At 49.0% G+C, this 23,426-nt stretch overlaps 1 long non-coding RNA gene across 1 annotated transcript; it reads left to right on the top strand.

Moving 5' to 3' along the window:
* The first annotated feature begins 62 nt into the window (after positions 1-62).
* Positions 63-20,168, top strand: LOC129643322 (uncharacterized). Its single transcript, XR_008710235.1, has 5 exons — positions 63-255; positions 9,254-9,427; positions 13,480-13,625; positions 14,362-14,396; positions 19,913-20,168. It is a non-coding gene; the product is annotated as an uncharacterized LOC129643322 (long non-coding RNA).
* Positions 20,169-23,426: the final 3,258 nt, after the last annotated feature.

Below are 23,426 nucleotides of genomic sequence, written 5' to 3' on the forward strand. Positions count from 1 at the left end.
CTGCCGGGCGCAGCCAATGCGGGCGCGAGGTGCGGCTCCGGCGCGTGCTCATTGGCCGCCCGCTCACCCGGGGCGGGAGCCTAGGTACCGCTGGCGCGGCTTAAGGAGATGATTGTGAGCGCAAGACGCAAGACGGAAAATCACAGGACACTCCACCCGCTACCCGCCTGCCCCCGCCCCAACCGCGGGATGGAGGGAGGCAGGGACGCGCGTTTTCGGGTGGAGTGGGGCTCTTGGAGAACTGGTGTTGGCATGGTGAGGCTAAAAGCTCCTGTGCTCTCTGTCTCTGCTTTTTTTGTATACGTATGCATATTGTTGTTTGTTGTTCACTCGCTCAGTCGTGTCCGACTCTTTGCGACCCCATGGACTGCAGCACGCCAGGCTTCCCTGTCCATCACCATCTCCCGGAGCTTGCTCAAACTCATGTCCGTTGAGTCAATGATGCCATCCCACCATCTCATCCTCTGTCGTCCCCTTCTCCACCGACCTTCCATCTTTCCCAGAATCAGGAGCTTTTCTAATGAGTCGGGTCTTTGCATCAGGTGGCCAAAGTACTGGAGCTTCAGCTTCATCATCAGTCCTTCCAATGAATATTCAGGATACACAATGGTTTGGTTTAAATTGTGGTCAAATACACATAACATCTAATTCAGCGTCTTAACCATATGTAACCGTACAATTGCATGCAGGCACATTGTTGTGCATCCAAATCCGCAGAACTCTTCGTCTTTAAAAGCTGGAATTCTGTATTTACTAAGCAGTCCCCCATCCTCCCTGCAACTCCTGGCAACCATTATTCCTCTATGAATCCGGCTACTCTAGGTACTTCCTACAGGGGATCACACCGTGTTTATTTTCTAATGACACTTGTTTCAGTAGTATAATGTCTTCGATGTTCATCCCAGCTTTAGTGTCTGGATTTCCTTTCTTTTTAAGGCTGGGTAACAGTCCATTGTATGTATATACCATGTTTTGTTTATCCAGTTCTCTGTAGATGGACATTACCATTGCTTCCATGTTTTTGGCCATTGCAAATAAAGCTGCTATGAGAATGGTTGAAACAGGTGTTTTATAAATATGTGATTTTCTTCAAGGCTTTGAGAACCAAATTTCTGGGCTCAAGGACCAGTAGCATTAGAATGTTTACTTCCAGCCTCTTTCTCTCTTCTCTTTCTGATTAAAAGGGCTTTAGGGACTAAGGAGCTTCTTTCCTACCCCAAAGGGACACGTATTCACTTTATCAGTGACTCGATTCTTGGTTAAACAAAAACACAGAAATCTGCCTTTTATCAGAAAAAAAATATTAAAAAAAGCCAGCCAAAATAACAAAACAGCAACTCACCCACACACTCGTATCTGTGCAGGGTAGAACTGAACCTTTCTCTTCCCTAAATGAAAGAGCATCGCTTGGTGGCTGTGAGTGTTTTCTTCCCCAGCACCAGGGGATACTACTGCAGCTTGTCATCATCCCACGGGAGAGTAGCATAGGCTGAGTACCTTTTGGTATCTAAACCTCCACTATCCACTATGGTAGCCGCCAGCACCTGTGCCTGTTACAATTTAATTTGCTAAACTAAGATGAAGCTAGAATTCAGTTGCTTGGCTGTACTAGCATTGCCTCAAGTGCTTAGTCGTGGCTGTCATGGCCATCTGTTGGACAGCACAGAGAACACTGCATCATCACAGAGAGGTCTCCTGGACAGCACTGATGTTGACGCTAACTTCGAGAAAATGAGCTTCTCCACCGTGGTCCCCCTTCGTGTAAGAAGAAGGATGCTGTTGAAGGACCTATCATTGCAGGGACTGATTTCAGCTCTCGTGGTCCATTGGCTGTGCTTGCTGATTTCAGGGCTGTTTTGTTCCGTTTTCTTCCATTAACATTCTCCCTGTAGGCTCCCTCTGACCTTTTGCTTCTTTTTTATTGTTGTTAATTTTTATCACAGTATAGTTGCTCTACAATGTTGTGTCAGTTTCTACTGTACAGCAAAATGAATCTGCCACACAGGAATATATCCCCTCCCTTTTGGATTTCCCTCCCGTTTAGGTCACAACAGTGCATGAAGTAGAGTGCCCTGCACCACACAATATATTCCCATCAGTTCTCTATTTTATACATAGTATCAGTAGTGTATGTGTCAGTCCCAATATCCCACTTTGATCTTTGCTTCTGACCTCCAGTTCAGTACAGTTCAGTTGCTCAGTTGTGTTCCACTCTTTGCAGTCCCATGGACTGCAGCACGCCAGGCTTCCCTGTCCATCACCAGCTCCCAGAGCTTATTCAAACTAATGTCTGTCGAGTCAGTGATGCCATCCAACCATCTCATCCTCTGTTGTCCCCTTATCCTCCTGCCCTCAATCTTTCCCAGCATCAGGGTCTTTTCCAGTGAGTCAGTTCTTCACATCAGATGGCCAATGTTTTGGAGCTTCAGCCCCAGCATCAGTCCTTCCAATGAATGTTCAGAACTGATTTCCTTTAGGATTGACTGGTTGGATCTCCTTGCAGAACAAGGGACTGTCAAGAGTCTGACCTCCAGTTTTGCTGTAACATCCTGTCCAGGCCTTGGGTTCAGCTCCAATTTACTTTCTTCTCAAAGTCTTGGTGATTTCTCATCTTCTTCCCCTCATCACTCTTGGCAAACCATTGGCAGCTTTTCCCTGTAGCCTAGATTGTGTTATGTGGAGGTTATCCCTGCATTTACTTGTGATTGTTTTGAGGGTGGGAACCACTTGTTCATTTCTTTATCCTCCCAGAGCTTTGCAACGACAGTGTGTCCTAGGGGTGTCTGAGTATTTGGTTTGAAATCTCCATTAGCTCACAGGTTCCTCCTTGAAATGTGCGAAAACTCCATTGGAAAATGGAGTTTTAATCCAAGAGTTTCCCCTAGGCTTCACAGAGAGTCAAGGGTCTTGGTAGGATCCCCTATCACACTAGAGGGACTCACTTAGGGAGAGAGGAAGAGGCCTCAGGAAGGATCTGAGTCCCCTGCAGAATTGTATGGACAAGAAGGAGAGAAATCACCTCCACAAGGAAATCACCTTAAAAGTAAACTCCGGGAGTTGGTGATAGACAGGGAGGCCTAGCATGCTGCAGTCCATGGGGTTGCAAAGGGTGGGACATGACTGAGTGACTAAACTGAACTGAACTGACCCGCTTGAAACTTTCAAGGTGATTTCCTTGATCTCTCTCCTTCTTGTCCATATAATTCTGCAGGGGACTCAGATCCTTTCTGAGGCCTCTTCCTCTCTCCCTAAGTAAGTCCCTCAAGTGTGCTAGCTAGGGGATCCTACCAAGACCCTTCAAGCAGGTAAGTGTGGGTGTAATCATTTGCCCTTGTGTTAAGGCATCCTGTTTCTCAAAGCATTTTCACAGACACTTGCATTTGACTCTCAGGGGAACCCTACGAGCTGAGCATTTTTAAAATCCCTGCTGTGGATGGTGAAACTAAGGCTCCCAGAGGGTGATGAGTTTCTGGGGTTGAGGATTAACCTTCAGACAGGACAGGAAGAATTGCCCCATTGGCAACCAGCTTCCAGAATTCCCTCCCGCTGGACCAGGCCTCCAGGAAGCTGGGGAGGGGACCACGATGAAGAGGGTTGGGGACGGGGTGAAAGGATGGAGGAGACAGCCTGGGCCAAGCCAGTATGGGGGAGTTGATGGGTTCGGGCATGTCCTAGAAGAGAGGGCTCCTGGGATCCCACCTACACCGGCCTCCTCTGGCAAAGCTTGCCCTCACCCTGAGGACCCCACTGTCCTGTAGCTGAGGACCCTCTGGCTTCCTCCTCTGCCCACATCTTAGGTGTGGACCCTGGGGCTTTCTCCTGCCAGCAGAAAGAAGAAGTGGATGAAAAAGACAGAAGCTCAACCTAGGAAAGTGAAAGTGAAGTCGCTCAGTTGTGTCCAACTCTGCCTACCAGGCTCCTCCATCCATGGGATTTTCCAGGCAAGAATACTGAAGTGGGTTGCCATGCCCTTCTCCAGGGGATCTTCCTGACCCAGGGATCAAACCCGGGTCTCCTGCATTATAGGCAGATGTTTTACCACCTAAGCCACCTGGGAAGCTCAACCTAGGACAGTGGCTTAAAAAATCCCCCTCCACAGACAGGGGTGCCCAGGGATCAGAGATGGAAACACACAAATTGCTCTTCCCCGCAACGGGCCCCTCTTTCCTGGAGGTGTCCCTGATTGTTCTCTTTAGCGCTCCCCCCTTTTTTGGTCAGTTGCTAAGTTGTGTCCGGCTATATGACCCTATGAACCACAGCACGCCAGGCTTCTCTGTCCTTCACCATCTCCCAGAGTTTGCTCAAACTCTTGTCCATCAAGTCGGTGATGCCATCCAACTATCTCATCCTCTGTCATCCCCTTCTCTTCCTGCCCTCAATCTTTCTCAGTATCCAGGTCTTTTCCAGTGAGTTGGCTCTTTGCATCAGGTGGCCAAAGTATTGGAGCTTCCACTTCAGCATCAGCCCTTCCAATAAATATTCAGGGTTGATTTCCTTTAGGAGGGACTGGTTGGATCTCCTTGCAGTCCAAGCGACTCTCAAGGGTCTTCCCAGCACCCCAATTCGAAAGCATCGATTCTTCAGCCCTCAGCTTTCTTTATGGCCCAACTCTCACATCCATACATGACTACTGGAGTCCTGAACCTCCCTAGATCTCTGTCCTGAGGAAGGACGGATCCCTTCTCTTCCCCAGGACACCGTCAGTAGGACCTGCTGGTCAGTGTATATTAAAGTGCTCTTGCCCAAGCCCTAGGAGAGGGCTCCGGGTAGCTGTGCAGGCCTAGCATGGGCACAGGACTTGGTGCCTGTTGAAGCTGGTTACTTGGATGCCCCTTCTGCTGGAGCAGAGCTCCAGCGGCATGCAGAGTGTGACAGCTGGCAAGGGCCAGCAGGCCATTGTAGCCCCTGGCAGGAGCCCTGTGGGCTGGCTCCAGGGGAGCCAGCTGCAGTGGCCTCCCACATTCAGGACATGCTTGGGGAGCAACTTACATCCGCCATAACAACCACTCTTGTCTTTGCCTAAAGGGTGTGTGTGTGTGTGTTAGTGACTCCTTTCACCCCAAGTAGATACGTGTGGCAGGCTTCCTTTTTCTTGCGTAGAAACTTAAAACATCCCCTGCCTGTTCCCCCAAACCTGCCTTCCACCCTTGCTTTGGATGGAGAAGCTGAAATTTTTGCAGTGGCAGACGATGGGACCCCAACGCCTCAATGGGTGTGTGGTATCACCCACCCCCTCTGTAAGCACAGACAGGCTGCAAAGCCCCCTGACTTCCCTGGAGACACTGCCTTCTCGAAGAAGGCTAGCTAAGTGTAAAAAGTCATCTTTGCTGAAACATGCTGTTGAAACTGGCTGGAGCTTGACTTGTAATGAGACCAGGGTTCACTTTAAAGTGCTGCTTTCTCCTAAGAAGGGCAGAATTCTCTGGAAAGCTTCCATTACCCAAGAAGTGTTGACATGTACACTGTGGCCCTCTGAGAAGTGGCCAGCGCATCTCTGTTCACCCTGTTATCACTCTCCCCATCCTGTCCATGCAGAACTCCGCCCAGAACACAGGAGACAGGGAAGGAGCTGCAGAAGGCAGGGGGCACAGAGGAGAGAAGCAGAGAGAGAAGACGGGGAGGAGGCAGCTGACCCTTGGCAGGTTTTCTTGGTAGAACAGAGATCCCTGGACACCTGTGGATACCTCTCAGCTGGGGACCATCTCAATAGACTCTAAGTCATGCTTAGCAACAGTTCAGGTTAAATAAAGATTCCTACTGGGAAAATAAGGAAGAATAAGCATTTGTTCAGTTTTAAAAGGGAGTGCAAGTTGATTCAGTTGTTATGACCTGATACGTTGTTAATGTGTGTTGTGTGTGTGTGTGTGTGTGTATTAATCGCTCAATCATGTCTGACTCCTTGCAACCACATGGACTGTAGCCTGCCAGGTTCCTCTGTCCATGGGATTCCCCAGGCCAGAATACTGGAGCCATTCCCTTCTCCAGGGGATCTTCCCCACCCAGGGATCCAACCTGGTCTTCTGCATTGCAAGCAGATTCTTTACCAACTGAGCCACCAGGGAAGCCCATACATACGATGTTGCTTGAACGCTCTGTGACGGTCACAAGTGTCCCCCCTTCCAGGGAGGAGGGGCGCAGGCAGCAGTGCCTGGTCTCTGTTGTGGTTAAAACATTACAGATCTATAGCTGAATCACGTTGCTGCACAGCAGAAGCCAACAAATGTCGTAAATCAACGCTACTCCAATAAAAATGGATCATCAATGTAACGGGTGTGTTTTGCACATATTGTAAGAAGGTTTATTCTATTTCCGATAAATGTCATCTCAACTCAATTTTAATGACGTTTACTACTTCAAAATTATTTTTTAAGTCCAAATGTGTCCCCTGCCATCTTCTCTGTGGAAAAAAGTTAAACGAAAAGTAAGAAAAGAAATGACATAGTATTTGAGCTTTTTCTTTTTCAGATTTCCTTTTAATAACAGACACTTGATCTGGCTGTTGGTGACAGAGCTCAAGCAGATGGGTAAATGTTTTCTTTCTTAAAAAAACACAGAGTGATTTAATAGAAATAGAAATTTTCACTGCTTCTGTGAGTACCGAATGCTGAAATTCTATATGTCACCTAGAGCAACGAAATAACACATTTTAATAACTCTCACTGGAGTTCTGAAAAGAACTCTTCCTTCAAAGAAACTTCCAATAATCACTGTGAAAAGCCTAGGAAAAGAGAAGTACATCTTTTTGTTTCAAAGACAAATGGAGATGGTTCCTGCTACATCAAAACTGAGAAGCCCATTAACCGAATTTTAGGCAGAGAAATGAAATATAACCAACAGGAATCTTCTGAGTAAGTGTGGTAGGAAGAGCTGTCAACTAAGATACATATATTACCCATGCAGCTTGGTGTCTGAAGGGCTGGTTTGGGGCCGAACAAAAATATTCTCTGAGTCTCTCCGAAGTCAGTAGCTGGAGCCAAACGTTCCAAAGGCTTACACTGACACAATGAAGAGACAATTTGCTTGGAAGGCTGTGGCTAATTTATAACACAATGTCCAATGTCATGCTTAGTTTTGTTGCAAAAATTTGGCAGTTTCACCCAGTCTCAGGCAGCCTGAAAAGATGTGAGCGATTCTGGCCACAGCATCTCCCGCTCGCGAGATGTTCCAAATGGTTCAAACAAGCCCTTTCATAGAGACGCGGGGGCCAAGTGTGCTCAAAGGAATGAGGGAAACAAAGGTGGCTCTGAAGTCATTTCCCCGCACTGGGTCCAGCCATCCGGTTTCACTCTTTCCCCATTGAACAGGCAGAATGCGACAGGAAGAGCCCGGATGAAAGGGAACAAACAAGCTGATGTGTTTGGGGAGAGAATGGAGAGAGGCCGGGGCTCTGAGCTGCTAAACTCTCATTCTAGGTTTTCAGAAGGGACTGAATGATGAATTATAGAAACCTGAAAGGTAATAAAATATGGGTCACTGAAGCGCTGAGGCCAAGTTCCTAAAACACCTGCAGAGACAGAAGGTTCTAGAAGTCAGCGGGGCCCTGCAGTCGCCCGGGCAGACACCCTGCCCAAGGCACAGAAGGGGACTGTTTGGAGGCTCACCTGTTGTTTTCCTGTTGGCTGGCAGTCCTTCCCCATCTGCGAGAGCCAGCGGCTGGATCTGACTCCAGATTAGACCACCAGGAGGGGAGAAAGAAAGGCAGTGTGCAGACTTCCCAGGGTGCAGTTAAGGAGACTGGAGCTGGGGGGCCACCTCCTTCCTCTCCTGAAGGCGCTCTGACCTGGAAATGTTTACTCCGGTGAAGACATCCGCGTTGAGCATGCAAATCTCCTCCGCTGAAATAGTCTAAGGCTTTTCTGCTCAAAGCCTCAGCCTGTTTATGTCTGACAGAGTCCTGATGCCTGGCTGGTGGATAGCAGCTAGCCTGTAGCCTCAGCAGGACTTATTTGAGCCTCAGTTTCCTCATCAGTAAAATGGGAATAACAGTGTTTATCTCCTGGGGCTGTTATAAAGGTTAGGAGAAAATATGAGGAAGGTGCCATGCCCAGAGTCTGGCACATAGTAGCTGCTTAGTAAAATCATAATGGGGGGCTTCCCAGGTGTCGCTAGTGGTAAAAAAACCCATCTGCCATTGCAACAGACATAGGAGATGTGTGTTTGATTCCCGGGTCAGGAAGATCCCCTGGAGGAGGACATGACAACCCACTCCAGCATTCTTGCCTGGAGAATCCCATGGACAGAGAAGCCTGGTGGGCTACAGTCCATGGCGTTGCAAAGAGTCAGACATGGCTGAAGCAACTTAGCATGCAACAGGCAAAATGATAACAGTAGCTAATATTATTGAGTTTTCACCATATGCCAGGTACCATGGAAGGGCTTACTTTATGGTTTTCATTCAGACTAAGGTGGTGTTCCAGTTGTGTTTGCTTTAAGTGAATGCTTTCTCTGGACCACGGATATGGAGTTTTTATTCATTTATTTCTGGTTGCTCTGGGTCTTCACTGCCGCATGTGAGCTTTCTCTAGTTGTGGCAATAAGGGGCTACTCTCAAGAGGCAATGCAAGGGCTTCTCATTGCGGTGGCTTCTCTTGTTGTAGAGCATGGGCTCTGGGCACACGGGCTCAGTAGCTGCACCTTGCAGGCTTGGTTGACCTTCGGCAAGTGGGATATTCCTCGATCAGGGATCAAACCCATGTCCACTGCATTGGCAGGCAGATTCTTAACCACTGCACCACCAGGGAAGTCCTTGCCCACGAACAACGCACATGTGCCTGTTTGCTCCCCCTCTAGTTCGGAGGCTCCACAGGAGTGGTGTTCTCCTCTGTGCCCTGTGCCTTGAGCAGGGCTGACCCCTCCCTATTAGGTGCTCCATAAACACTTGAATGAACGAGTGGGCTCACTGCCTTCTAGTAACTTCTAATCAACTTGAGGGCACGGGGCAGACACATCTGAACCCCTGACTAGCCATGTCAGGTTATGGGGTATGGCTGAGCTGGGAGGGCATCAGAGCTGCTACGGTCCAGAGCCCACGGAGCCACCAGGTTCCCTGGTGGCTCAGATGGTAAAGTGTCTGCCTGCAATGCTGGAGGCCTGGGTTCAATCCCTGGGTCAGAAAAATTCCCCTGGAGAATGAAATGGCAACGCACTCTGGTATTTTTGCCTGGGAAATTCCATGGACAGAGGAGCCCGGCGGGCTACAGTCCAGGGGGTTGCAAAGAGTCGGAGACGACTGAGCAGCTAACTTAACTTACAGAGCCTGGGCAGGGAGCCGGTGGAGCCTGAGATGCTGAGATGCTTCAGCGCAGTCCATGCACAGGTGGTACCGATTCTGCTGGTCTGAGAATCAGGGCTCGGAAGAGGGCGAGGCGTTAAGAGTTTCGAAGAGGGAGCGGTTGCTCACAGTTGAGGCCTCTTGGAGGAGAGTTTGGTAAGCAGGGGGACCTAGAGGGCTGGTTGTACAGAGGAGACAGGAGGGCGGGGGGCTGGCCAGCCCCAGGGGGTGGAATGAAGAATGGGGACAGGGTGGAAAGACAAGCCCGGAGGGCGGCGGGCAGCGGGAAGAGGGGCAGAGAGGGACAACCGCCAGCCACAGCCATGGTGATACGCACGCTCTCTCTGCTGTCTTCCGTCTTCAAAAGCAGTTCGTGGAAGGATTGAGACACCGGCACGCTGCCTTCCTCTGGCCTGTCAGTTAGTCCAAAACATGTTTTCAGAGATGTCACAACCCAGGGTTGCCCCACAGGGACTGGTGGAGGGGACAGAGCGAGCTCTGAGCTGCTGAAGTGTGCGGGCAGATGTCCTGCCGGGGCAGCCGCCTGGCCGGTTCTCACCACCAGGATGGCTGTGTGACCTGCCCATGGACCCTCTTGCTCTTTTTTTAAAATTTAATTTATTTTAATAAATGCTTTGGCTGTGTTGGGTGTTCCTTGCCGCGCATGGGCTTTCTCTAGTTGCAGCGAGCGGGAACGGCTCTCTGGTTGCGGTGTGCAGGCGTCTCACTGCGATGGCTTCTCTTGTTGTGGCCCGCAGGCTTGTTTACCCCGCAGCATGTGGGGCTCATTGGAAAAGACCCCGATGCTGGGAAAGACTGAGGGCGGGAGGAGAAGGAGGAGATGGTTGGATGGCATCACCGACTCAACGGACATGAGTCTGAGCAAGCTCTGGGAGTTGGTGATGGACAGGGAGGCCTGGTGTGCTGCGGTTCATGCGGTCACTGAGAGTCGGACACGACTGAGCGACTAAACTGAGCTGATGTGGGATCTTCCCACACCAGGGATTGAACCCGTGTCCCCTGTATTGCAAGGCGGATTCTTGATTACTGGACCATGAGGGAAGCCCTTGCCCTTATTTTTTTGCTAACCATTTTCACATCTGTCATCTCCTGTGAGCCTTACGGTATTCCTGCGAAGTTGAGAGGGCAGCTGCCCATTTTGCAGGTGAGGAAACCAAGGCCCAGAGAAAGCGGATGCCCGTCTAGTCTCACTTGGGTGCAGAGCCCAGACTAAGACAGCCAGGGAGGAACTCCGCTTCTTTCACCTGGTGAGTCCTGCCTCGATGGGCGTACACGTTAGCATGCGGACAGGATGGAGACCAGGAGACTAGCAGTTCTTCTTCCTGGAAAAAGCCTTCCAGGAAGCGTGTGGAATGATGAGTTCTTAGTCACCAGGATGGGACCCCATCCAGGCTCCCAGTCGCTGGAATGCCAGAATGTTCTAGAATCTCCCCTGGGTGGACTTGGCCTCCGTCATCTCCTCCCACTAATGGGAAGGAAAGGGGAGCAGCTGTGGCAACTGGATCTGCTTCCCACATTGCCTGGAGGCTAAGGTCAGGGCCAATTTCATGCTCCTTCATCCCTTTTTATGACCCTTGTTTCCCTGGCACATGGCAGCTGCTTGAGTCCAAATGAGGAGACAGGAAGTATTATATTGTGTTAATAACACTCGGGGAGAGCAGCAAGACCATTTATTAGCTCGCTTGATTCCTCCCGATTTAACGGTGGATCCATTTAAAGCGATGGAGAGCGATCAGGGCAAGGTTTCACTTGCTTTCATAAAGCAGGGACTTACCTGCATTTTCATGTTCTTGCCCGCTCATCCATAAAGCTGGACTCCTGGGCCTTTTGTCCCAGGGAAGAAATGAGGCAGCTAGCGGTCTTCAGGTGTAAAATCCTGGGGTGCTGAGAGTAGCAGGGACCAGGCAAGCAGTGTTGCGGGGGCCAGCCTAGATCGAGACAGGAGCTTCGTTCCATCTCCTGTGCCCAGCATGGCCCGAGCCAGCTGGCTGCTCCCCTGCCCCTGCCGGCTTCTTCTGGTCTCCTCCACTTGTGTCCGCTTGCTCTGAGCTAGTGTCGCAGAGAGGGGGCAGAGGGGTTTGCTGCTGCTCGAGAGGCCTCGCCATGCCCTCTGGGGTGCAATTGTTCTCGGTCACACCCTGCGAGTCTCCTGCTTTTAGGCCACCATGCCAGTGTGGCTTCATGGCCTCTGAGTCGGCACCACACACATCGCCCTCAATCATATGTAGCCCAGACTCTCCACCAACCGCTTCTCAGTAACATCTAGTGTGCTCAGTTGCTCAGTTGTGTCCAACTCTGTAACCCCATGGACTGTAGCCCGCCAGGCTCCTCCATCCATGGGGATTCTCCAGGTAAGCATGCTAGAGGGGGTTGCCATGCCCTTCTCCAGGGAGTCTTCCCAACCCAGGGATCAAATCCAGGTCTCCCACTCCACAGGTGGATACTTTACCACCTAAGCCACCAAAAAAATCCAAACAAACGACCCCGAAGGGACATATTATCCATTAGGCTATGCGGCCAACATCTATTACAGGTTTTAATTTTTGCTCCCTTCCTTTCCTGTCCCCCTCTCTGGCTCCTCGTTTCATCACACAGTCACTCAGCACAAAGCCAGCCCCAGGCCCTATTCGTGTTTGCCCAAACCCACCCCCTCCCCGCCCCCACCATCCCAGTAACAGAATTCACCCTCTTCTGATACACTTTTCACTTGAGTGTATCTTTGCCAATGGTCACTCTGTATCTTCTAGGCGCATGCCATGCCTGCCCCAACAGGACTTTCAGGGAATAAAATTCTGTTTATTTTATTGCACTAATAAGAGAGAACCCACCTGCCAATGCAGGACACATAAGAGACACAGGTTTGATCCCTGGGTCGGGAGGATTCCCCTGGAGAAGGGCATGGTAACTTGCTCCAGTATTCTTGCCTGGAGAGTCCCTTGGACAGAGGAGCCTGGTGGGTGCTGCTGATGCAGGAGGTGCAGGTTTGATACCCAGAGAGTTAAGATCCTACATGTCACGCGGCCCTGGTGAGGAGAATGTAAGCAGGTCAGGTCGGTCCTTCCCACTCAAAAGCTCGCGGAGGCTTTCCAACACACTTAGGGTGGAATCCAAGGACCCAATGGCTCCACTCAATTCTGCCCTTGAATTTTTCATGTTTGGGGAACCAACTGCCACTTTTGAAGTCTGGCACCTGTGCTGGAGGGCCCCCGGGAGACAGAGGCCTGCCTCTTGACCCCTGCTCCTGCCTCTCCTGCACGCCCAGCATCCCTGCCCTGCAGGCGCCGTGGACCTTCCTGCAACACCCAGCCCTGTCCCCGCCTCGGCTCCACTGTCCCCTGGTTTGCTCTCCTGCAGCCCCTTCCCGGCAGAGCCTCTCGGTGTTCACCCTTCTGCCGATTTCTTCTCCCGTCATCTTATCCCTGCTGCCTTCCCTGACCCTGGAAACATGTGGAGACCATCACGCCTTTGCCCTTGAGTTTTGTTTTCTTTCTTATTCCAACGTGCTTGTGTGCTCCGTCGTGTCTGCCTCTTTGTGACCCCCCGGACTGTAGCCCATCAGGCTCCTCTGTCCGTGGGATTTTTCCAGGCAAAATTACTGATGTAGGTTGCCATCTCCTTCTCCAGGGGATCTTCCCAACCCAGGGATGGAACCAGCGTCTCTGCATTGGCAGGCAGATGCTTTACCACTGCGCCACCTGGGAAGCCCTTCCTATTCCAAATCATATTATACATAATTTTGTTCTTGCAGCCTAGGATGGTGCCTGGAACATGTAAACTCCCGGATAAGTACTTGCTGAATGAATAAGTGGATTCCAGCCATCATGTTCCTTTATCACCTTCAGACTGTTTTGCTGCCTAAATTAGAGACTTTCTTAAGATGTTTTTGTGACTTTAGGAAACTTAACATCCACAGTGGATTTGGTGCATGTGTGCTAAGTCACTTTAGTCATGTCTGACCCTTTGTGACCCTATGGACTGTAGCCCACCAGGCTCCTCTGTCCATGGGATTCTCCAGGCAAGAATACTGGAGTGGATTGCCATGCCCTCCTCCAGGGAATTTTCCCAACCCAGGGATTGAACCCACATCTCCTGCATCTCCTGCATGGGCAGGCAGTTTCTTTACCACTAGCACCATCTGGGAAGCTCTAGTGGATTTGGTAACTGACCCCTATTCTCTCTCTTCCCAGTTTCCTGGGTTACTGCACAGCCTCAGACAGCCAGCGCCCATCTGCCACCAGCCTCCGATTAGCACTGGATGCCAAGTTCTGTGGGAGGTCAACTCCAGCCTGTCGAGAAAGCAGCCAAACCTTCCCTTCTCCTCTGCTGGACCTGTGTAAGTCCCACTGAGAGGCCGGCCACCAGACAGCCTCCCATTTCTCCTTTTGGACTTCCTCCTGGGCTGTTAGCAGGATTGAGCAATTGCTTTCATGCTGCAAGCTGCTTTTGTTCACTTTTGCCCCGGGGAGCATTTTCCTTCCTTGGTTGGATGGTGGCATCAGTATGTGTCCATTGCCAGCGCTTCTGGGTGGCTGAGAACAAATGGCTAACCCTCAGGATCTTGGGGCTTCCCTGGTGGCTCAGCTGGTAAAGAATCCGCCTGCAATGCGGGAGACCTGAGTTCGATCCTGGGGTTGAGAAGATCCCCTGGAGAAGGGAACAGCTACCCATTCCAGTATTCTGGCCTGGAGAATTCCATGGACTGTATAATCCATGGGGTCACAAAGAGTCAGACATGACTGAGCAACTTTCACTTTCAGGATCTTGAGAAATAATAAAAGGGTGATTTAAGCCACTACATTTGGAGGTAGTTTTTCTACCCCAATATATAATCAAAACAGGCCCAACACTTATTGGTGCATAACTCTTATCTGCATTTCCTAACTAGGAAATATATTTCCAGGGGCTTGCCCCACCTCTGACCACATGCAGTGAGAAGAGCTCTCATCTCCTTTTGTCAGGGTATGTGGATTTGGCTAGGTGTATCAATATTAGGGTCACCCTCATAAGATAGAAAACACAAGATAACAGCAGCTGAAACAAGATAATTTTTTTTTCCCTCTCTTGTAAAGGAAATCTGAGGATAGGCGATGCCAGGGCTGCTCTGGTAAGTCCTCTAGCTTTTTGCTCTAGTTTATATTTGGCTTCTACCCTCAAGATCACCTCACTTTTCAGGATGGCTGCTGGAGCTCCAGCCATTAGGCCTATATTCCAAGTGGTAAGAAAAAGGAATGACAGAGGATTAAAAAAAAGAATACCTCCCAGCATCCTTTACATAATTTTCTCTAAAGGCTCACTTAATACCTTCACTTTGGTCTTATTAACCAATATTTATTAATCACATGGCTGAATCTAGGTTCAAGGGTCACTGGGAGGGACCCCTCTGACACTATTGGTGGGAATGTAAATTGGTACACCACTATGGAGAACAGTATGGAGCATCCTTGAAAAACTAAAAATAGAACTACTGTATGATCCAGCAGTCCCACTCCTGGGCATATATCCATAGAAAACCATAATTTGAAAAGATACATGCACCCCTATGTTCATATCCAAGACATGGGAACAGCCTAAATGTCCATCAACAGAGGAATGGATAAAGAAGATGCAGTTCCTACATACAATGAAATATTACTCAGCCATAAAAAAGAATGAAATAATGCCATTTGCAGCAACACACATAGACCTAGAAATTATCACACTAAGTGAACTAAGGCAGAGAAAAATAGCACTCATATGCTGAATCTAATTTTAAAAACGGTACAAATGAACTTATTTACAAAACAGAAAGAGACTTACAAAACAAACTTATGGTTACCAAAGGGGAAACATACACACACCACTATAATATATAAATTAGATAACCAACAAGGACCTACTGTATAGCACAGGGAACTCTAGTCAATATTCTGTGACAATCTATATGAGAAAAGAATCTGAAAAAGAAAAGAATATACATGTGTATGTATAACTGAATCACTTTGCTGTACACCTGAAACTAACACATTGTAAATCAATTATACGCTAAAATAATTTTTTCAAAAGGAATACCGGGGAATGTGGGCTTCCCAGGTGGTACTAGTGGTAAAAAAGGCTGCTTGCCAAGGCAGGAGACCTGAGAGATGTGGGTTCAATCCCTGGGTGGGAAGATCCTCTGGAGGAGGGCATGGCAACCCACTGCAGTATTCTTGCCTGGAGAATCCCAGGGACAGAGGAGCCTGGGTCTTCAGTCCTTGAGGTCACACAGAGTGGGTCACGCCTAAAGTGACTTAGTGCACGTGCACTGGGGAATGTACTCGTATGTCTCAGCCCATTGTGACTCTTCATAAAACCTGATGCTAAAGGTTCTGATGCTAAAGAAGAAAGAGAGGTAATAGGTGACTAAGCGAGGATGAAGTTCTGATTGAGCAGGCACAGCAAGGGAGAGGCAGCCTTCCAAGCTGAAGGAAGGGAGGGTGGCTGCAGGCTGCTATGTCCCAGACAGCCGCGGACACTAGCTGCAACCTCTCTGCTCTCGCCAGCCCCACGGGCTCCCAAAGCCTGCTTTGTAGCCTCCTCCTTTCTCAGCTCTGCTGCCTGGAACCTCACACCACTCCACCTGCCCTCAGGGAAGCAGCTGCAGTCTTTCAGGGCTCTTGCCCTGGTGGGGTCAGGCTCCCTCAAGAGGAGAAGGGGGCGACAGAGGATGAGATGGTTGGATGGCATCACTGATTCAATGCACATGAGTTTGGGTAAACTCCGGGAGTTGGTGATGGACAGGGAGGCCTGGCATGCTGCAGTCCATGGGGTCCCAAAGAGTTGGACATGATTGAGTGACTGAACAACAAAATCAGCCTCTCAGCTTCACTCAGCAGGGAGAGGGGGTCCCAGTCCTGCAGCTTGAGTTTGATAAAACTTTTCTAGGTCAGTGTTGGGCTCCTTGTGTCATACTCTGTTGTGCTTGTCTTGTGGAAACCACAGGGTAGGACCTCAACTCTGGTGGGATTCCCCGCTTAAGCCTTTCCCCGCCCATTCTCAGTCATGTGGGGAAGTGGCCTCCTGGGCCGGGCATTAGGACCCAGAAGCCTCTTTGGACAGGCCCGCAGGACAGCCGACCTCCCCCACTCCCTTAGGTGTTGAGGGATCTCGGTGGGTGGAAGGGGCTGCTGGAAGGAGAAGAAAGGTGGTCTTCACTGCCAGGGCCACCAGGATGGCCCCATGTCATGGAACCCAAGTTGTATATGATTTACTCTATTTTCTTTCCTTCTTCTAATGTAAGTCTGGTTTGCTTTTCTGCTTGCTTAGTTGCCCAGCCGTGTCCGACTCTTTGCAACCCCATGGACTGTAGCCCACCGGGCTCCTCTGTCCATGGGATTTCCCAGGCAAGAATACTGGAGTGGGTTGTCATTTCCTTCTCCAGGGGATCTTCCTGACCCAGGGACTGAACCTGCATCTCCTGTGTCTCGTGCATTGCAAGGGGACTCTTTTACCCACTGAGCCATCGAGGAAGCTCCAATAAGACAGTAGACAGAGTTCCAGTTCACTTTCGTCTTTAAGTTACCTAATGTCTATCACAATCAAATCTGTCCCCTATCTAATAATCTGAGCTCTAATAGGCTTCTGTGTGTACCAGTGTAGCTGAACCAAATGTGCTGTGATTCATGGGGGCCGTTGTTCACCTCACAAAATAAAAGACCTACGAATACACTTCTTGCATCTTGCTTTTCTTACCCTGTTAGGATCCCTGGGGCAGAATCACAGACTTGAGTCCTGTGGCAGTTGGTCACCTGAAAAGGTGGGGAAAAAATTCAGGGAGGGATGGTTCTTCCAGTGGAGGAAACAGAGTATTACCAAAGGCAGCACCCTCATGGAGAGAATGACCTGGGAGCTTGTTGATCTCCAGTGGCCTTGTCCAATCTGCAGTGGCCTCGCTCGGCCTGCAGGGACTTGGAGCAGGGCCTGGGTTCCCAGCCAGAGATTGAGGCCAGGTCACAGCAGTGAAAGCATCAGATCCTAGCCACTAGACAGGGGGTCAGTGACAAGTGTGGCCCTTCAGCTTTACAGAAAAGAATTTCCATAAAGACGGAAAGTAGTGAAGAAAGTATTTATTAAGAGGAAAAGGGTACAATATGAGTGGATAGACACATGGGCAGAATCAGAGAGCAAGTGCCTGAGTTGTACCCTCATGGCAATTTAAATCACTTAAAATGGACATTTCTTCCAGTTTTCCTTTGGCCAATCATTTTGATTGGCCTGGCTCACTGTCCATATTTGGTATATCTCAGGATCCTTCTGTGGATGCGCACGCATCTCTTAGCGTAGATGGATCCTACCGCAAAGGCCTGTGGGTAGCTTAGCATCACTCCCCTTTGACCTCCAAGGAGTCTTTCTGTACATGTGTGGTCAGGGAGGTCTCCTGACTCCGATAATGAGAAATCTGTGGTCTGGGCAGGGCCCAGCCATCTCCCTTAATTGTCCTGCTATTTTTGTCTTGGAGTTTCAGTCCTCGGGGAATGAAGCTCCAGTTGCTTCAAACTGGGGGCGGGGGGCACATCTACCTCCTGTCTCAAATCCATAAAGGGGAAGGGGCAGGGGCATGGAGCTGGGGAGAGGGCAGGAGGCAGCCACTGGCCAGACTGCGAGCTGCTCAGGAAACCAAGGACAGCACCATCTTCATGGACATGTCTGGCCGCCGATGGCCCACGGAACAGCCCGTTTTCCTGGAGCTGCCAGGACCATCGCTTTCCCAGGGGAACAGGGCCAGACCCCCAGGGTGGCCAGGACCACTGGGGATCATGACGGCCGCTGCCCAGACATGAATGGATGGGGAAGGATCAGCCGGGAGAAGAAAATCTTCCCCTCTTTGCTATGAATTATTCCAGGGAAACCAAGCGTCTAAGAATATCATCTAATGTAAGTGAAAACTTGGAGTCAGGTGGGTGGGTGGAGGGCGTGACTGAACATGTCTGCTGAGTGGTTGTGGCCCACCAGGCTCTTCTAAGCTTTTCACTCAGACAGCCCCATTTCATCCCATACCCCTATGAGGTCAGTGAGTATTTTTTGGTTTGTTTTTGGCTCTTTAATTTTTACTTTATTCGGCCGTGCTGTGTGGGATGTGGGATCTTAGTTCCCCAACCAGGGATTGAACCTGTGCCCCCTGCTTTGGAAGTGTGAAGTCTTCACTGCTGGACCTCCAGGGCAGTCCTGGTCGGTGGTGTTATTATGTTTCCTTCTTTCTCAGGTGGGCAAACTGTGGTGTGGAGAAGTGACTTGCTCCCAGCTGGTCCTGCCCACAGGCAGACTCACTCTGCCAGCAGCATCTGCCAGCCCTGGGGACACAGCTGGGGCTCTGTGTCCTGGGCCTGTTCATAGAAAGAAGCCCAGGAGGAACCTCATTTTCTGGAAATGGCACCAAAGTCAAAGAGAAGAGACTGTTCCCGGCTCCATTCTGCCCACGGCCCCTCTGGGCCTCCGTTTTTCCATCTGTGAAGCCAGGGGCTGCGCTGTGACCTCTTTGGGACCTTTCTCCCTTACACATCTCTAATCAGCTCGCTCACACAGAAGGACATTAATGACGGATGAGGCTCCTTGTGTTTTTTTTCTATAAACCTTTGCGCTCGGCTCTATAGCTACTTGAGACAAACGAGGAAATAAGAAGCTGGGAAGTTATTATTTGGGAGATGAGTACATGGAGGACCTTCAGGTAACTCTGTAATAACCTCATGCAGGGGACCACCCAGTTTCCTTGTGTCTAAGAGATCCAGAGACGTTAATGAGGTTTAAAACGGTCAGAGGGGGGTCACCCTCATTAATAGCAAAGATAAAATGGCTCAACAAATCTCTCAGACATTTGGAGTATGCTTGAAAATAGTGAGCAAGTGACATAGTCATTCAGGTTTCCCTGCTTTGGGTCCCAAGATACAATCAGACCATGTGTAACACTGTAGAACTGTGTGGAATAGTGTTGAACAGTCTGGAACCATCTAGAACAGTGCTTATGTGTTAAGTTGCTTCAGTCATGTCCGACTCTTTGTGACCCCATGGACTGTAGCCCGCCAGGCTCCTCTGTCCGTGGGCTTCTCCAGGCAAGAATACTGGAGGGGGTTGCCATGTTTGTCTAGAACAGTGGAGAGGACTATTCTTGGTCTTGGCCTTGGCCCTGCCCTGTAATCCTGAGACTCTCCTGGTCCGGTCAGCCTTGATTTCTTTCCCTGCTGTACTGAAGCAATGGTAACCCACCCTGCTGACCTCATGAAGGTGACGACTATGGGAAACGGAAACAGAAACATTCGGTAGGACCTGCCCCCTTGAAAGAGATGTGAGTTCACTGAAACACAGCACAGATCGTCATGACACACTGGGCTTTTTTTGAGACTAATGGTTTGGAAAAGATCCTGATGCTGGGAAAGATTGAAGGCAGGAGAAGGGGATGGTTGGATGGCATCACTGACTCAATGGACATGAGTTTGGGCAAGCCCCAGGAGATGCTGAAGGGCAAAAAGCCTGGTATGCTGCAGTCCATGGGGTCTCAAAGAGTCAGACATGACTGAGCAACTGAGCGACAGCAATGATTTAATTTGCCAGAATCTTCTCAATAGAAATAGACTCTTCTCTTGACATTCCATCTGTTTTCCTCTGACCTAGGAGAGCGGCTCTTGATGATTGATGAAGCTGAGGAGCTGACAGGAGTCACTATAGCCGGCTTCTTAATTTTTTCTTGCTGACAAATTCTGACAGTTTATAACCTATAGGAGAAGAATAAAATGATACCTTGGGGAAGGAAGACATATCTTCCACACAGCTCTCTCGCTCTGAAAGAATTCTGGATAAGATGAAAATAAAGTTGTATTCTAATTTCTGTAAAAACAATGTCCTATCCCTGAATCCACCTTGCCCACTCTGTTTGTGTCCAAGAACACTAACTAAATGAAAAGAACACTTTTCAAAGTCGGTTCTGTGTTAGTTTGTTATCCAGGATATACATGATCAATTTTGATCTTTCTGGTGACTTGGAGAGGTAGGAATTTTCCAGAAGAAATTAAAGTTAAGGAGTGGGTGCCAGGTATACAACACGTAGGTGGTGCTGGGATTTGAACCAGGATATACCTGACTCTAAGAGCTCAGCTATTCCCTATGCTATTAACTTGGCTTCCCAGGTGGCTCAGTGGTAAAGAATCCGCCTGCAATGCAGAAGATGTGGGTTCAGTCCCTGGGATGCATCCACGGGGTCACAAGAGAGTCAGACATGACTTAGCGACTAAATAGTAACAAAACAGCAGAACCTTGGAGCAAGAGCTTCAGCTGATGGAGGTGTTAGCTCTCTCCTGGCACCTTAATTCCGCAGCTGTCTAGTTTTTGGAAGCCTTGTCCTGTTGCTCATTGATAATGTGCCTTTCTTTAGAGATCCAGACTGGACTCCGAGACTCCCGAGACCCTCTCCCCAAAGAGGGTCATTGTCCTGCCGAGATTGACCAGGATGGTGCTCCCCAGGCTCCAGGGGGCTCAACTGAAGACTGAAGCTTGGCATGAAGCCGCATTGTCATTGCTCTGTGGCCCCACCGGGCCCCTCCACCCTCACGAGAGGACTGGGCTGGCCTTTGAGGCCCTGGGTTGCAGATTTCATTCTACCACCATTGGCTGGGTCACCGCTGGCCATCACATCTCTGGGATTCACTCACGTAGGGGTTCAACTCCCTCATTAGGGCTTTTCAAGTTCTGACTCTGAAATGGAATTGCCATATTCTTAGAGAGTCAGGTTCCACCACTTTGGCCCCTGTGGAACAGTAGGGAATGGAAACTGATTTATTTATTTCACAGTCACACTAGCAGTCATTGGGGATACCTGGCCAGGCACCTACCTGGTCAGTTCTCCATTGTGGCTATTCTTTGACAACTGAAGGGAAATCAGAGTTTTGTATTTTCACAGTGTCCATAAACTCCAGTATCTCATCATTCTGGAAGTGAGGGTTGGAGGAAATGGTGCTTTATTGTTATGTCCCTTAAACTGTGTGTTATGATTGAATTGCATCTGCCAAAAAAAGATAAACAGAAGTCCTAACCCCCAGTACCTCAGAATGTGACTTTACCTGGAGACAGGGTCTTTACAGAGGTCTGTCACTGTTAACCCCATGGACTATAGCCCACCAGGCTCCTCTGTCCATGGAACTCTCCCGGCAAGTTACCAGAGTGGGTTGCCCTTCCCTTCTCCAAGGGATCTTCCCCACTCAGGGATGGAACCAAGGTCTCCTGCATTGCAAGCACATTCTTAAGCATTTTACAGAGGTAATCATGTTGAAACAGGGTCATTACAATAGGCTCAGTTCTATATGACGGTGTCCTCATAGAAAGAGGGACTCAGAGACAGACAAACAAGAGGGAAGACGATGTGAAGATACAGGGAGAAGACGACCATCTCCAATCAGATGCTCCCACACAGCCTCAGAACCCTGCAGACACCTTGGTCTCAGACCTCCAGCCTCCAGGCCTGTGAGAAAGTAAATTTCTCTGAGTCGTTTAAGCCATTCAGTTTGTGGTACTTCACTATGGCAGCCCTAGGAAACCGATGCACAGTGTAAGATGGCTTTCCAGCTGAAAGAAACTGGACTTGGTTCTGAGAAGGGGGATAAGGGCCCGGGGTCACATGATGGAAACGGGAGACAAACACCACTGAGGACCCAGGGACATTCCGGCTTCTGTCCCTCATTGCCGTTTTCTACCTTTTCCAAAGAGAAGGTGAGACCTGGGCTGACTTTCCTCCACGTAGTACTGTCCCCTATCCACATTAGTTTGAAGGGATATATATATATTTTTTCTTCTTTGAAGTGATATATATATATATTTTCTTCTTTTTTTGAACCATAGTTGGTTTACAGTATTGTGTTAATCAGGTGTACAGCAAATTGATTTAGCTACATATTATAATACATTAGGATATATATATTCTTTTCCATTACTGATTATTATAAACTATTGAACATCGTTCCCTTTGGTATATAGTAAATCCTTATTGCTTATCCATTTAATATATAGTAGTGTGGATATGTGAATCCAGTACTCCTAATTTATTCCTCACCCTCCCTTTTCCCCTTTGCTAACAGTAAGTTTGTTTTCTGTATAAGTGAGTCTATTTCTATTTTATAAATAAGTTCATTTCCATTGTTTTTTGGACTCCACATCTAAGTGATAGCATGTCCTATTTGTCTCTCTCAGCCTGACTTTCTTCACTTAGTATGATCGTCTCTAGGTCCAATTTTGTAATGATATTTAAACATGGTTGTTGTTTAGTCGTTCAGTCGTACCCTACTGGCATCCCTGTCCTTCACCATCTCCCGGAGCCTGCTCAAACTCATGCCCACTGAATCAATGATGCCATCCAACCGTCTCATTCTCTGTTGCCCCCTTCTCCTCATGCCTTCAACCTTTCCCAGCATCAGGGTCTTTTCAAATGAGGCAGCTCTTTGCATCAGGTGGCCAAAGCACTGGAGTTTCAGCTTCAGCATCAGTCCTTCCAATGAATATTCAGGACTGATTTCCTTTAGGATGGACTGGTTGGATCTCCTTGCAGTTCAAGAGACTCTCAAGAGTCTTCTCCAACACCACACTTCAAAAGCATCAATTCTTCAGCACTCAGCCTTATTTATGGTGTACTCTCACATCCATACCTGACTACTGGAGAAGCCATAGCTTTGACTAGATGGACCTTTGTTGGCAAAGTAATGTCTCTGCTTTTTAATTCGATGCAAAATCACTGCAGATGGTGACTGCAGCCATGAAATTAAAAGACACATACTCCTTGGAAGGAAAGTTATGACCAACCTAGATAGCATATTCAAAAGCAGAGACATTACTTTGCCAACAAAGGTCCATCTAGCCAAGGCTATGGTTTTTCCTGTGGTCACATATGGATGTGAGAGTTGGACTGTGAAGAAGACTGAGCGCCAAAGAATTGATGCTTTTGAACTGTGGTGTTGGAGAAGACTCTTGAGAGTCCCTTGGACTGCAAGGAGATCCAACCAGTCCATTCTGAAGGAGATCAGCCCTGGGATTTCTTTGGAAGGAATGATGCTGAAGCTGAAACTCATTTGGCCACCTCATGCGAAGAGTTGACTCATTGGAAAAGACTCTGATGCTGGGAGGGATTGGGGGCAGGAGAAGGGGA

The sequence above is a fragment of the Bubalus kerabau genome, chromosome 2 (genome assembly GCF_029407905.1).
Source record: "Bubalus kerabau isolate K-KA32 ecotype Philippines breed swamp buffalo chromosome 2, PCC_UOA_SB_1v2, whole genome shotgun sequence".
NCBI classification, from domain to species: domain Eukaryota; kingdom Metazoa; phylum Chordata; class Mammalia; order Artiodactyla; family Bovidae; genus Bubalus; species Bubalus kerabau.